This window comes from Helianthus annuus, chromosome 8 (genome assembly GCF_002127325.2).
Source record: "Helianthus annuus cultivar XRQ/B chromosome 8, HanXRQr2.0-SUNRISE, whole genome shotgun sequence".
Classification (NCBI taxonomy): Eukaryota; Viridiplantae; Streptophyta; class Magnoliopsida; order Asterales; family Asteraceae; genus Helianthus; species Helianthus annuus.
In genome coordinates, this window is record NC_035440.2 from 122714063 (window position 1) to 122731486 (window position 17424).

The window sequence follows — 17424 nt, forward strand, 5'->3', positions numbered from 1 at the left end:
TCGTTCAAAGGAGTTTTGATCAGTTTGAGAGGCGGAAACTAAGAAACAGACTTAGAAACAGCTAGCAATTCACTTTAAACACACTTCTGATTGATATATAACAGATTACACGCAAAAGGAAAACCGGCAGCACCTCAGTATCCAAGTTCTGAAAAGATACATCTGATTTCGCTCCAACCCTATTTATAGGGGTTTGATTTCGCTTGAAGGACACATAAACAGTTCAAGTGGAATCTGATAATTGATGATTTCGCTTGAAACTAATTCAAGCGGAATCACTAAGTTCAAGTGAAATCAGCTTCTATGTCACCCTAAACTCCTATTTTCTCGTACAACGTGCCCTGATCTATCCTATCTAGTACAAGACTCGATACAAGACGAAGTCGACAGATGCATGCACCAACACATACAAATACATATCTTTAAAATAAATGCTCATTTTTCGTTTCTTGTGTGAATAGCCGCTTGGTTCGTACGACTCTAGAACTTGCCACGACGATACTTTCCGAGTCCTTACTAACTTAAACCCAAGTAAGTAAATGCTGGAGGCTTTAGGACTAAGCCTTTTTTATTTCTACACCGTTATTTTTCTTTTTTACCAGCTACCCAAAAATCCCCCTAGTTAACCCCTTTGAGCCTAAACCTTTTCATTTCTTAACCCAAATCAAAAAACCCTTTTTACCCACCTAAACCCTTTTTCATTTTAAACCCTTTATTTTAGTAACAAAGCTTGGTTTTTCTTATGAATTGTAAAAAAAAATGATGATGAAGCCTAAAGAAATAAACAAACAAGTTTATCAAAAATAACTTTGTTTGAAAGAAATGCTTCATCAAAATAAAAAGTTTTGAAAAAAAAAATAAATAAAAAGTCTTACAAAAACCGACGCTTTTTACGCCTTTCGCCCTTTTTACTAACCACTAACCCAACCACCCACCTTTTGCCCAAACCTAACCCTTCACCCAAAAGTCCTCTTGATATTTACAAAGGTTTGTAGTTAAAAAGGAGAAGGATTGATTGCTTGGCAAGCTTATGGTAGGAGTAGTTCCATGCCGCTCTCGAGTGATTCACTAAAATACATCTTCGGCCGAGTGTTGAGTGATCCCCCGTGAGGTATGTGAACTTGTATATAAATGGAATTTAAAAAAAGGCATGTTATGTCCTAATAAGTAATTTACCTTATGTAATGTTTTTAATCATGACGAATAGGATTGTAAATAAATAAAAATAAAACTTAATAAAGAATCTTGGAAATCCCGACACTCTATGACAAACCCAAAAACCTTCTCTTCTACCCATTCCATTTGGGAGTGAGAAGCCATATTATAAAGAGTTTTGCTTGAGGACAAGCAAAGATTCAAGTGTGGGGGTATTTGATGTGCACAAAATGCAACATATAAATTTCATCAATTGTGGCATAAAACTAACTTTTTTTAGTACTAATGTTGGAAAAAGTGTGTTTTTGTCTTCCTTTTGTATTTTCAGGATTGAATGAGCTTAAATGAACAAAAGAAGCAAAAAGGAAGCTAAATCTAACATAAATACAAGAAAAGGAACAAACGTGGCATGCCCGACCTCCCGACAGCATCTTCCCAAGCAAAACAAGAAAACAGAAGGCTGAACACGCCCCGTGCTCAGAGAGCACGGGGGCGTGCCCAAGTGTCAGCAGAATCTGAGGAAATCTTGATAGTACAGATTCGCTTCTGCACACGGGGTCGTGCCCAGCGGACACGGGGGCGTGGTCAACTAATGCAGACAAACTTCAATTAATGAAGAAAGAGAAGGAGGATAGACACGGGACTGTGCCCAATGGACACGGGGCCGTGCCCGAGCTACTGTTCAGGGTATAAATAGGGGTGCTTGGCTCATTTGCAAACCATCCCTTGGCACACCACCTGTCTCACACTACACCGACCAGCCACCACCATGACAATACCATCATCCTCCACCATCATCCATTATCCATCATAGAGTGTGTGAGTCGTCTCGGGATCCAAGATTGATCGTAAGAGTTTTTGACAATCAGAGGCCATGTTTGCCTAAGTCTCTTACATCACTTGGTGAACACAAGTGTTTAGTGTAATACTTTTTATTTTTAATCTTTTCGCACTTTTTATTTGGTTATGTATTAATGACCCTTAATAGCTAGTTTCTTATATTGAAGGTGATTCTTCCTTATCGTTTATCCGTGGTGTCTTGGCATTATTTTACTGTCTATATAAAATAAAAGATTTTCACCATTCATATCTCCACGGTCTATATGGAGATATGTTGGCTACCTGGTCGGGGGTTAAGGGAACGGTTTGGTAAGAGTCTTGCCATTGTTCAGTGTAGAGATCCTGCAGAAGGACCTGGGTCAAATTTAGTAGGACCTCCTTCAATACCCACCGGTATTGGATGGCGGGGGTCCAAACTCTTTGATCCCCTCATAAGTAAGTTACTATTAAAACTTTAACCCGGCTATTTAGGACTGTATCCCTGCTGACTCAGACTACTTAGCCGAGGGTAACGTCACCTTCAAAAGAGGGGCCTACCACATTATGCATTAATAACTTAATTAATTATCTTTCAATAATCTGACCCTTTAGGATTGTATCCTTGCTGACTCATACTACTGGATTGAGGGTAACGTCACCTTCAAAAGAGGGGCCTACTACAATAACTAAGATAATCTGTTTAAAAGTGAAAAAGTGCGGAAATAATCAAAGGTTACACTACACACAAGTCGGATCCAAGTGATTCATCTTGTCTATCTGTTTTTACTTTTATTTTTATTTTCAACATTTTAGTTAGTTTTATTTTTCTAGTTTAAAAACTTTTTTTCTAACTTTTGATTTGATTAGACGTTGAGGATAAACCGGTACTAAAAGCTCTTGTGTCCTTGGACGACCTCGGTATCTTACCAACACTATACTACGTCCACGATGTGTGCACTTGCCCATATGTGTGTTTAGTGTTAGTAAATATCGTGTTTTATAAATTTAAAACTTGGCTAAAAAAGTGTAAAAGGGCTTAAAATATACACCTAAAATATATTACACTTCATGCACATCAAGTTTTTGGCGCCGCTGTCGGGGACACAAGGATTTTAAGAAAGTTAGGAATCAACGGCCTAATCGTTTTTTCTAATTTTTCGGTTTTTTTAGGATTATCTAAATTTTTCAGCTTCTGTAGAACTCAGCACGGGTCGTGCCCGCTGAACATGCCCCGTGCCCAATCTTTGGAACTGGCAATCCTGTTTTACGTCAGACAGTAAGCTGAACACGGGGCCGTGCCCACTCAACACGCCCCGTGCCCAAGATTCAATTACTGAAAACAGAGCCGTAAGATCCCGACGGTTGGTAATTTCTGACACAAAAATAAGTGATGATGATAATTTTTACTTTTGGCACTCTTATGGTACGTGTTGTCAATTATGTGGTGGCTCCCATAAAGAATTAGAATGTTATTTTCTAAATTATAAGCCCCATTATATAGACCCATGGTTTTCCTGTAGCCTTAAGAGGGGCGAAAGTAAAAATAATCCCTCTCTCTCCCTCGAATGCTCTCAAACGGACCTTCTAGGAGAAATGCTTCTTGATGAACTATTTCAATTAGAAGATCTAATTCTTAATTGATTAAAAGAACTTAAGATGGATTTCGTCGATTCATCTCAAGACGATACCCAAGAAGAATTGTTGGGATCACATTCGAATAAAAACAACTTCGTTGTTCCCGATAATACCTTTAACTCTAGCAAAGACTTGGGCGATAGTCGTCCCTGTGTCGATTGTGCCGTGAAGGACTCTCCATCGACTTCGTTCGGTGCATACATAGACCTGAGCGATTCGGCATACACCTTCTTTAACGAGAGTCAGGGAAAGGGTTGGACTTGTCCACCTACATTTAGCATAGGAATCATCCTCACCGACAACATCTTGCGTTCTCGTTTTAATCTAGAGCAATTAAGGTATCTTAGGCACTTTGGGGTTGTTCCATCCAGTAAGGAACCTCCCGATCCGGACAAGTTCCTTAGAAATAGACAAACTTCATAAACAGCCAACCGACACGGGGCCGTGCCCAGGTCAACATGCCCCCGTGTTCACCAAAAGAGTCCTTTCTGACTTTTTGTCAGCATACGGACAAAATGTGTCAGGATCTTGCCTGCACACCGGGCCGTGTCCAGCGTGTTGTCGTTTTCTATAAATGCAGCCAAGAATCCTGCACATTTGGACCATCTAGGGACAAAGATTTGAGAGGATCTTCTCACATACCATCCTAGGTATTTTCTAAAAGAAGGTTCTAACAACCATCTTATCCTTTCCTTTTTTATCCATTACCTTCTTCTTCATCTCTCTTGCTTCAACACATCCATTAAAGCTTGAGATCACCATAAACCCAAGCTTTATTGTGATGTTTGTTGGGTTTTTGTTCAAGGAATCTTGTTAAAAATAAGTGGTATAACATTGTTTTAAGTTATTTCTGCTCAAAAATGCCTCATAAGTTGGAAAAATAATTTAAAACTCCAAGATTCCTTGCTCCAAAAATCTGCAAAAAGGTGAACACGGGGCCGTGCTCATTGAGCACGGGGCCGTGTCCAATGTACTGTTTCATCAAAATGAACTCTTTTTGGTTTGTTTTAGTAGAATGTCAAGTCAAAACAGTGGAACCTCTTCTGCACATTCCAGAAACAGTCGAAGGGAGAGAAGGTCTTCAATTGAAGCTACTCTCGTACGCTACGTAATGGCATTACGTGAAGCTCTTGATGAGATGACTTCGGTAGAGGAGGTCCTGATAGACCGTATAAATTATCTCACGGTGGGGCTGGAAAACTGTTTTCGAGAAATCAACCTCTTGCACCAGAGGTTGAATATCCTTGTGACACCTCCTATGGAACCTATCCTCCCTCAAGAGGATTGGAACCTAGCACTAGGAGTCAACAACCCCACCGGATGGGATGACATTCCCACGGAGCCTCCTTTTGAGAACTTACAAGAAGTCCCGGTGGAAGTTACACCCCCTCAAACCGATGCTAACGAGCCCGCCTTCCTTCTCCCAAGGGAGATGGAAGAGTGGCTCGCCGACGTTTGAGGTACCCATGATCTGGAGGAGGAAGTTCTTCAAGCCGCTTCCAACCGAGAGAATTATCTTTTTGGAAATTTTGCTAACAAAATAAATTTTAGGCTAGAACTTCTCGGTTTAAGACTTCTTATGCTTTCATTGAGCTATTTATCTAGAATTTTAACTTATTAGGATTATTATGTAATTCTCTCTATGGTTTAATGAATGATGGTTTTAGTTAATTTGGTGTTTGGATGATGTTGTAACGGATAAAACACACTCGGGATGGTGAAGGATAACAAGGGAAACTTGAACCAACACCCCATGCACAAAAACAGAGCCATCCGACAAATTTTTCTTTGTTACAGCAAGTTCAGCACAGGCCGTGCCCGCCCAACACGGCCCCGTGCTGCACAGTCTGCAGAAAATGCCCAGTTCAGGTAACTGGACACGGGGCATGCTCACTGAACACGCCCCCGTGTCCAGGCTTCTGTTTCTCTTTAAGAACTTTTGTTACTGGCGATCTGAACACGGGGCCGTGCCCGGTCACCACGGGGCCGTGTCTAGACGCCCAGTAACATAAAATTTTGCCTTTTCACACCTTCTTACACATTCAATCAACCTAAAAACTTATTTTTGGGACACATTGAGGACAATGTATAATTTAAGTGTGGGGGGATGCTAAAACCTTGAATCTTGCAAGTCCTAATTAACAAGCCTTACACAAAACTCTATTGGAACCGCTAATCACCCCAAATTTTTTCAAAAAGTTTTCATTTTTTCTTACTTGTCTAGGTTTAATTTGGGAATTTCAAATTCTAAAAAGGTTATATTTTTACAAATTTACAACCGATAGCGTCTTGATAAAAAGAACCAACATAAGAAAATTATGAAACGGCATGACAAGTTTAGTTAAAATTTGATTATATATACTTGATCACATAAAAACCCATTCCCACAAAAAGTGAGTTTTGAGCCTTATTTGAGCATACAATTACATATCTTTAAACTAATGCTCATTTTCGTTTCTTGTGTGAATAGCCGCTTGGTTCTTACAACTCTAGAACTTGCTACGACGATACATTCCCGATCCTTACCAACTTAAACCCAAGTAAGTAAATGATGGAGGCATTAGGACTAAACCTTTTTATTTCTAAACCATTGTTTTTCTTTTTTTTTTACCACCTACCCAAAATCCCCCTAGTTAACCCCTTTGAGCCTAAACCTTTTCATTTCTTAACCCAAACCAAACACCCTTTTTACCCACCTAAACCCTTTTTCATTTTTAACGCTTTATTTTAGTAACAAAGCTCGGTTTTTTCTTATGACTTAGTTTCTTAAAAAAAAAGAAAAAAAATGATGATGAAGCCAAAAGAACAAACAAGTTTATCAAAAATAACTTTGTTTGAAAGAAATGCTTCATCAAAACAAAAAAAAAGTTATGAAAAATAAAAAGTCTTCCAAAAAACCGACGCTTTTTACGCTTTTCGCCCTTTTACTAACCACTAACCCAACCACCCACCTTTAGCCCAAGCCTAACCCGTCACCCAAAAGTCCTCTTGATATTTACAAAGGTTTATAATTAAAAAGGAGGAGGATTGATTGCTTGGCAAGCTTATGGTAGGAGTAAGTTCGATGACGCTCTCGAGTGATTCACTAAAAATACATCTTCGGTCGAGTGTTGAGTGATCCTCCGTAAGGTATGTGAACTTGTATATAAATGGAATTTTAAAAAGGCATGTAATGCCCTAATAAGTAATTTATCTTATGAAATATTTTTAATAAATCATGACGAATAGGATTATAAATAAATAAAAATAAAACTTAATAAAGAATCTTGGAAATCCCGACACTCTATGACAAGCCCCAAAAAAAACCTTCTCTTCTACCCATTCCATTTGGGAGTGTAAAGCCACATTATAAAGAATTTTTCTTGAGGACAAGCAAAGATTCAAGTGTGGGGGTATTTGATGTGCACAAAATGCAACATATAAATTTCATCAATTGTGGCATAAAACTAACCCTTTTTTAGTACTAATGTTGGAAAAAGTGTGTTTTTGTCTTCCTTTTGTATTTTCAGGATTAAATGAGCTCAAATGAACAAAAGAAGCAAAAAGGCAGCTATATCTAACCTAAATACAAGAAAAGGAACAAACGTGGCATGCCCGACCTCCCGACAACATCCTCCTAAACAAAACAAGAAAACAGAAGGCTGAACACTCCATGTGCTCAGTGAGCACGGGGGCGTGCCCAAGTGTCAGCAGAAAAGACAAAGCTGTAGAAGCTTCTATCACCCACCACGGGGGTGTGCCCACTGGACACGGGGCCGTGGTCAACTCTAAGATTCGCAGAATCTGAGGAAATCTTGATAGTACAGATACGCTTCTGCACACGGGGTCGTGCCCATCGGACACGGGGGCGTGGTCAACTAATGCAGACAAACTGCAATTAATGAAGAAAGATAAGGAGGGTGGACACGGGGCCGTGCCCGAGCTACAGTTCAGGCTATAAATAGGGGTGCTTGGCTCATTTGCAAACCATCCCTTGGCACACAACCTCTCTCACACTTCACCCACCACCCACCACCATCACAACACCATCATCCACCACCATCATCCATTGTCCATCATAGAGTGTGTGAGTCGTCTCAGGATCCAAGATTGATCGTAAGAGTTCTTGACAATCAAAGGCCATGTTTGCCTAAGTCTCTTACATCACTTGGTGAAGACAAGTGTTTAGTGTAATACTTTTATTTTTAATCTTTTCGCACTTTTTATTTGGTTATGTATTAATGACCCTTAATAGCTAGTTTCTTATATTGAAGGTGATTCTTCCTTATCGTTTATCCGTGGTGTCTTGGCATTATTTTACTGTCTATATAAAATACAAGATTTTCACCATTCATATCTCCACGGTCTATATGGAGATATGTTGGCTACCTAGTCGGGGGTTAAGGGAACGGTTTGGTAAGAGTCTTGCCGTTGTTCAGTGTATAGATCCTGCAAAGGACCTGGTTCAAATTTAGTAGGACCTCCTTCAATACCCACCGGTATTGGATGGCGGGGGTCCAAACTCTTTGATCCCCTCATAAGTAAGCTACTATTAAAACTTTAACCCGGCTATTTAGGACTGTATCCCTGCTGACTCAGACTACTTAGCCGAGGGTAACGTCACCTTCAAAAGAGGGGCCTACCACATTATGCATTAATAACTTAATTAATTATCTTTCAATAATCCGACCCTTTAGGATTGTATCCTTGCTGACTCAAACTACTGGGTTGAGGGTAACGTCACCTTCAAAAGAGGGGCCTACTACAATAACTAAGATAATCTCTTAAAAAGTGCAAAAGTGCGAAAATAATCAAAGGTCACACTACACACGAGTCGGATCCAAGTGATTCATCTTCTCTATCTGTTTTTACTTTTATTTTTATTTTCAGCATTTTAGTTAGTTTTATTTTTCTAGTTTAAAAACTTTTTTTCTAACTTTTGATTTGATTAGACGTTGAGGATAAACCGGTACTAAAAGCTCTTGTGTCCTTGGATGACCTCGGTATCTTACCAACACTATACTACGTCCACGATGGGTGCACTTGCCCATATGTGTGTTTAGTGTTAGTAAATATCGTGTTTTATAAATTTAAAACTTGGCTAAAAAAGTGTAAAAGGGCTTAAAATATACACCTAAAATATATTACACTTCACGCACATCAAATAACTCAGATCTGAAGGATTTCCACATGAATCAACAATGAGTTCGCATAGATCTACACATATTCATGGTTGAAAGGATTGAAAGATGGTTCTCTGACTTTCTTTCAAATCTTTTACATTCAATGTACTCAAAACCGACAGCTATCTGATCGGCTTACACTTGGTTTAATACTTAAGCTTTTATTTCAACCTTTCAAAGTTCTGAACGTCGAACGGATTGTCGTCCGATCGGATCGCCATCCGATTGAACGTCCATCCGACCATGTGACATTTGGAGCTTCAACACTTAAACAATTTTCAACATGTTCAATAACCAACGGACTGCCACCCGATCGGACTGCAATCCGATCGAGTGACAACCTGCTATGAACTTGTTCTCACTAAGTGTCCTACTAATCGGATCGTCACTCGATTGAACCGCCGTCCGATCGATCGACCTGAAGAGTAGAGATACTTCTCTGTTTTCAAAATGCTACAACGAAAACTTCAAAGCCATCATACACAAACACATCCTTACCAAACAAGATGTCGATCCAATCGATTGACATCCGATCGACTGGCCATCCGATCGGATTGCCATCCGATCGGATTGCCATCCGATACTTGGTACTATTGCACCGTTTTACGCGCCGCTTATCGTTATGCTATCGTTAACTGTTCAGGCTAATCTCTCTCAGCGCTCCTTTCAATCCAAGAGAGTGTTTACTTGTTAAACACAATCTGTGAGTATACTCGATCCCTTTTTGCTTTACGCACTTTTGGGTGTTATATACGTTACTTACTAGTTGATGTCCCGCCCGCGTTGCGGGGTGATGGCCAAATAATTCTCAATCAATTAAAAAACACAACTATAATTTTGCTACGAAAAAAACTAAAACGATGATAAGACCGTAATTTTCGGCTCAGGGCAAAACTGTAATTTTTCAGGACTAATGAGCGAGTGTTAGACAGCTCTTTGACACGAAAAAAGAAATTAAATGGAGTAAACCAATTAAAACAAAAAAACTTTTATAGTTTTGCTAAAAAATAAAACGATGGGAAAAGTGTAATTTTGAACTGAGGGCGAGAAGATAATTTTAATTCAGGGATGAAATCATAAATTAAAAGGACCAATGGGGGAGTGCCAGGCACCTGCCGGCATGACTGCAAATTTACACTGGGGGCAAAATTGTAATTTAACCAGGAAAACAAACAAAAACGATGGAGAAAATGTAAATTTAAGTTGGGGGAAAAATTGTAACTTGGCTGTGAGAAAAGAAAAACTAATGGCAAAACTTTAAAGTTAAACGGGGCAAAATCGTAATTTTTAACCGACGGCAAAATTGAAATTTTTAGCTGGGAACAAAAGCGTACATTTTTATTAAGTGGGGGGTAAAAATATAATTTTGAACTTATGGCAAAATCGTAATTTTAAGGAAAAAAACTAATGGTAAAACTATAAATTTAAACCGGAAAAAATCGTAATTTTGAACTGAGTGCAAAATTGGATTTTTAGCTGGGAGCAAAAGCGTTAATTTATTTTTAAGTGGGGGTAAAAACATAAATTTGAACTGACGGCAAAATCGTAATTATAAGGGAAAAAAACTAATGGCAAAACTGTAAATTGAAACTAGGTAAAGTCGTAATTTTTAACCGGGGGCAAAAGTGAATTTTTTTGCTGGGAGTAAAATCGCAAATTTATTTTTAAGTGGGTGCAAAAACATAATTTTGAGCTGATGGCAAAATCGTAAATTTAAAGAGGGATAAAATCGTAAATTTGTTGGGCCAATAGGGGAGTGCCAGGCAGCTGCCTGGCACTATTTCCCCTACCGCCCATTTAGCCCAATTGAAGGCAAATACTATTGCCGCTCTTTGGTTTTGTAGATATTGAATTCTAAATCACAATCGACACACAACGCAAACACTATTTATACGCTGACCGCTATTGCATGCTACGTGTTATTCGATGAACGCTTGTATGTTATGTTAACACAGTGATTGTTGCCTGGCACCTTAGCAACGATAATACTATAGTTTGGACTCAGAACCTGTCGTGGACAGGGGTTGTTAAGGGCTTTACTTCACGTGTCCCAGTGGGGATATGTGTTGCGCATTCTACAACTCGCAGTCACGTCTGTGCATATTTCTCTGTCGATAACCTACTTGCCTTCACTTTATACATGTTACATGCTGGTTATGCGTAAACTATTTCGAACTCTATTATTATATCAAACTTATATGTTCACCTTTACACAATGTGTATTGACCTCTATTTTAACCTATGTGACAGGTGTTTAATGCTACCTGCTAGGATGGTTGCTATGTGGAATCGAGTTAGGAAGAGTCTAGAAACAAACGAACAATTTATTTAAATCCGAGTTGTCGAAACATGTTATTTGTTTTTGAGATATCGCTGTCTGTAATAACTTAATTTGCTTTATGGGTGATGGTATGGGACATAATATTAACTATCTGGTAATGTAGTTGTTATGGAATTTCTCTTGAGCAATATGTTTCGCTCAGTGCCATGCCCCGATGTTTCCTGCATCGGTTGGGGAGTGACATAGATGCTCATTTGCATTTCTATTATTGTTAATGTAAAAAGTAGTGTATTATGCATGGTAGTATAAATGAAAGTGCAATTGTTTGATACTTGTAATGAATTACGGAATTTGTCAAAAAAATAATACATATGCACATGTGCATGGATAACTGTTACTCGATTTTTGTTATTATTGACGAAATACATCAATTTTTCCAAAGAAATAGTAAAAAAATGGTGTTTTTTACATTTTTTAGGTATTTTTGGTTGTGTTCACATTGGTTCTCGCGGTTCTCGCAATAAAGAGTGGTTCCTAACGGATCCTTCTCCTATGTATATATATATATATAAGAAAAGTGTAAAATACAATACGTACATCACGTACGACAACGTGCGTGATTATGTTTATAACGTGCGCGATTAATGTTTTCATCATGTGTGATTAATGTTTTCCAACATGCGTGATTTGGGTTTTTAGTTTATAACGTGTGTGATTTTCAAATGAACGTGCGTAATTATCTGTCGTACGTTATGTCGTATTATACGTAAACTTGACTCTCTCTTTCTCTCTCTCTCTCTATATATATATATATATATATATATGTCAGGAACCACCGTTTATTGCGATAACCGCGAGAACCAATGTGAACACAACCAGAAAATACCTAAAAACATCTAAAAAACACCTAAAAGATTTATTTTTTTACTATTTTTTTTTTGAAAAAATCGCTATATTTTGTCAATAAAAAAATTAAAAAAAAATTGCGTAACAGTTATCCATGCACGTGTGCATTTGTATCGTTTCTTTGACAAATTCCGTAATTCATTACAAATATCAGACAATTGCACTTTCATTTACACTAACATTCATAATACACTACTTTTTACATTAACAATAATAGAAATGCACATGTGCATCTATATGTATGAACTTGTTATAACATTAACAATACTAGAAATGCACATGTGCATCTATATATATGAACATGTTATAACGTGTTTTAGTACACCACTTTACTTTGAATACACATTCACTTTCATCTATCATACCATCCATACTACACTACCATTATCTCCTACTATCCGTAATACAATACCATTGCTTTTTACCATCCATAATACAATATTATTACCAATATTTCACTTTATTATATGTAGATCAACACCCTTTATACCATCCAAAAACATATTACATCATAAAGTGACAAATATAATCAAACCATCAGCCACTAGGTATAACTAACCAAAACACATGTATATGGGCCTACTTCATCATTTAAAATCACAAACTTTTTGTACCAAAACACCTTATTTCATGTTGATACATATAGATGCACATGTGCATTTCTAATATGGGTAATGTAAAAAGTAGTGCATTACATATGGTAGTGTAAATGAAAGTGTATTTTTCTATTACCGATATTATATTATGGAATTTGTCCAAGAAATGATACATATGCACATGTGCATCCATAACTCTTACTCGAAAAAAAAATGTTTTTTTTTCGTAACAAAATATAACGATTTTTATTAGAAAAGTATTAAAAAAAGTTTGTGGGTTTTTTGGATTTTTTTATGTATTTTTTTTGTGTTCACATTGGTTCTCGCGGTTCTCGCAATAAGGGTGGTTCTCAAATAAACCTTACCCTATATATATATATATATATATACATATATATATATATAATATACATATCCAAAGGACTTCTTAAGGTCATTAAAATTTCCTTAAAACACCCCTAAAACATGATGTACAAGTCTTTTAAGCACCAGAAAACTTCACTTTCCACTTATACCCTTTCACTAAATAAACGACACGGGTGACCTTCACCAGATCTAGGGTTTCACATTCATTCATTCATTTCAAAACATTTCAAAACATATCGCCGCTCCCCTGCTCCTCTCTCTCTCTCGATTTCACCAGATCTATGAAGTTTCAACAGATCGATGAAGATTCTGACCTCCTGGTTTCGATTTCTGGCTTTTATTGGTTTTATTTCATCCCTAATTTCTCTTCCCTTTCATCTTCCTTCTTACGAAGAGCAATATCCATCTTCAAGAGGTTACTCATAGGCTTGCTAAGGTATTCCTTGTATGATTTCGTATTCCTCGTATGATTTGTTGTTGATTGTTGTTATTTCCTTTGAAGATTTGATGATTAAACATGTGTTCACCCCAGATCGACGGAGAAGAGATGCAACGGAGAACAGGTGCAACTGAGACTTTTAGATCTGCGATCCCCAAACCCTAATATGGTAAAACTTTTAGATCTGGTATGTTTATATGCAGGTTGGGGGATAAGGTACCAACTGGTTATCTTATTTTGGTTCATTAAGTTGCAATTTATACAAACAAACTTTTGCAGTATCATTCATCAGCTATGGTGGTCTAATGAATAAAGTGGGATAGAACAATATTAATAATAGGACTGCGGGTAATTTGAATAGTGTTTTTTTTTCGTTTTGAGGGATCTAATGGAATTGTGTAGTTATTAATCTAATGTAATTTGATTTGGTTTTATTGGCAGATGTGGATAGACTGAAACTCAGAATTAGAAATAAGGTGAGTTATTTAGGTTTTAGCAATGGCTTGGTTCGATTTTTTTTTGTTTCAGTTATTTCGGTTTTAGCAATGGTTTGGTTCGGTTTATCAGTTTTTTTGTCTTTGTTTGTACTTAGTCTCTAATAGTAAGTCGTATCTTATTGTTTATCTTTTGTATATTATTCCAGCTCATTGAAGAAGAGGAAGTGGAAGTTCCGGAGGAAGTGGAAGTTCCGGTGTCGAATATCAAATATGGATATGGATAAGGCTCCGGCTGAGGTGGCCTCTACGAATGAAAATGATGTAAATATGCAGGATGCTTCTACGAATGAAAATGATGTAAATTTGCTATGATTTTGATGTGATGTGGCGGTCACTGGTCAGTGGTTGTAAAAAAGGAACTTGTTTGGATGTAGACCACAAGTAATTCTTTTGTATTTTATTGTGCAGGTTGAAGCTCCAAAGAAGGTAAAAAAAAACCAACGTGTTGTGTTGGGTAATGCTTGTATGAAGTTCAAGTCATTCTTGTTTTGACCAACCTCAGATTCGCTCAACTGCAGGTACTGATACCTCTTTCTCTCTCTTTTTTATAATGGTGGGTCAGACAGACCTGCTGGTCACAATGGGGCGGGATGAAGCAAAAGTGCAAAACATTTGTTTTCTCAAAAAAAAAAGTATATATAGTTCGGGGGTGTTTGGTTTGACGTTTGGATTTGAGGGTATGAGTTTGATTGTATTTTTTAATGTGTTTGGTTTAAACGTATGAGGTTGATAGCTATAAAACTGGATATTTCTCTCTTTTTTATAATGGTGGGTCGGACAGACCTGCTGGTCACAATGGGGCGGGATGAAGCAAAGGTGCAAAACATTTGTTTTCTCAAGTACTTTCATGTTCACTACTCCTAAAGTTGGACCAAATGCACCCTGGATCTGTTTAATTTCTGTTTCCTTTATAATAAAAGTGTTAATTGATTAAGTAGTCATTAGTTGACTCCAAAATAGAGGATTTGGGTGGGGTGTGGGGGTATCATTGCTGCTGGTATTATAACTAAAATGTCAAATGTGAAACAAAAGTTTGCAGGCAATTTAGTGGACTCGCAGTGTCGGTGTCTTTCAGTTGCTTCTTTGATGAAATGTTATTTCTGATGCGGGTGAAGGGGTGAAGGTTTCGGTGGTGCGGACATGGCGATTTAGGGTTCCGCCACACGAGCCGGTGGCGACGGAGGTTTGAGATATCAACAACAGTGATGAATAGCGGCAATTAAGGTTCTTACTTGAGTAAATCCATGGCTGTCATATTATGAAGTTTGAAACCTAGACAATGCTAATGTGATCCTTGCTAATTTCATCATAGGGCGGGTTGCTTGAATATAATACTGAAACAATAGGAATGAAGACCGAGCTACTGGTAGTGATTGCTGGAAAGCAACCGGAAGTAGTGAACCATGCTACTGATTTTAATGTTAAAATTATTTGTATAAAAAAGGACACCAGCACTAATTGATTTTAATGATAAAATTATTTGTAGACTAAAAAAGAAAAATGACACTACTGCTTCGAAGCTGCTGAGTAATTTACTATAATTTATGAATGTATGATGCATTTCATACAATCTTAACTTCCCTGTAAGGCTGTAACTATGATTATATGAATTGTATTTTTTTCTTAACGACAACTTCATAAAAGTGTCTAGACATGGTGAGGTAGGACTTGGGAGGGGGTTATGGGCATAAAAATGGAAGGTGGAGGCACTAAAAAAGCCAGGTTAGTCATCTGGATTTAAAAGCCTGACTGGTTAGTCTTCCTAGATTTTGTTCTTCTTTATTTTTGGCTTTTTGATCTAACACCTATATGGGTCAATTGTGAGACATATGGTGTTTCAGTTTTTGTGACTGACGACTTAGGTATGGATAAGCATGATGTATGCTTTAGCAATCGGTAATAGTATGGATCACCAGGGTTAGTAAGGAATATAAGGTGTTGATGTATCAAAACTAAACCTAATATTATGGGGTAGAAAGTGTAAGATGGTTGAATGTGAAGGTTTAACTCCCAATTGAAAATGGGAAGTCACTCTTGTGAATCTAGATATGGTGGTAATATTTTATTACCAATGACAGTGACCAATTTTGAGTAATTTCTAGCAACAGATGTATTTCTGCATACCTTTTAGAGACTTAATAATATCCTCTTTGTTCAACTTTCAGGTTCTTGTACATGCATGGAATCTTAACGAGCATGAAGTTCTTCGCAGCTGACCCCTTGCTCATACCGTAGTCATGGTGAATATATTGTGTAAATTGCATTTGTACTCCAGTTCATAAAATGATATGATTGGCTGCAAATGGTCTCAACAATGAATTATGATTGAGCTTATTTTTATCAAACCACCCCGTGCTTGGTGTTTCCACAACGTTGTGTGTGGCGGAGGATTATTCACCAGTGTGGGGGGGGGGATTTGGTTGGTGATATGCCGCGAGTTGATTGGTGGTTTGTGGTAGGAGATTTATGATTGGTTAGGTTTTATTTTTTTTTTAAACACTAGGTGGGCCTTTTCCACGCCCAAGACCACTGCTTGCTTTTTTTTTTTACCATACCCCCTTGTTTACTTGGTTGCCACATGGCGCTTAACACGCCATCTTCAAGCCTCTTCACACTGTATGGTCTTACAGTAGTAATATTTGCTATGATTTTTCTATAAAAAGTTGAAAACATATGGATTATGGATTAGTCTGATGCATTTGGGTGTCTACACATGTGACACGTTTCTTTTTTTATGGGTTTGGGTGTTAGCTCTCCTAATAGTTACAATTGTTAAAAAAAAGCAAAACAACTTTAAATATGATTAGATTTTCACAGTTCATTCAATAAATTTACAAACACACGTTTAGTTCTCTCAAAATGTATCCACTGAAAGTCAGAGCTAAAATAATGAACAATCTCGATATGTTTTGTGAGAGTATGACTCTTAAATAAGTAGCAGTAATGTTGTAAAGAGTAGGCGAACAAACAATAGTAGTATGCAAATCTTGTGACAATACTGTAATCCAACAAATCTTAATAATATTATTAGAAAGTAGTATGTACACCCAATGCAAGTAGTTGATACACAATTTTTTTATATTAACTTATTATTGATATTTTCTTATTCATGTGTCAAAATACACTTCTTTGATAATTTTAATGTTAAATTATTAATTGGTTGAGATCTGTAAGGCTCATGTTAGACCACATTGATGTAACCAAAAAGAAAACTAACATACGTATTATACAATATATCACGAGACGACTGATAAATCAACTGGAAAACGAGAACCCCCCGTACATAGCCCTAAATTCACCAACCTAAATGATATGTTTCCCGCCGCATCGCGCGGGTAAACGGCTAGTGTATATATATATATATATATATATATATATATATATATATATATATATATATATATATATATATATATATATATATAGGGGTTCGCTAAAATGAGAACCACCTCGAGTTGTAAGAACCGTGAGAACTACACCGTACGGGGCGAGATGGACCAATTTTTTTTTTCACAAACGTAGATGCGTATATTATAAACACATTTGTAAAAAAAATTCAAAAAAAAAT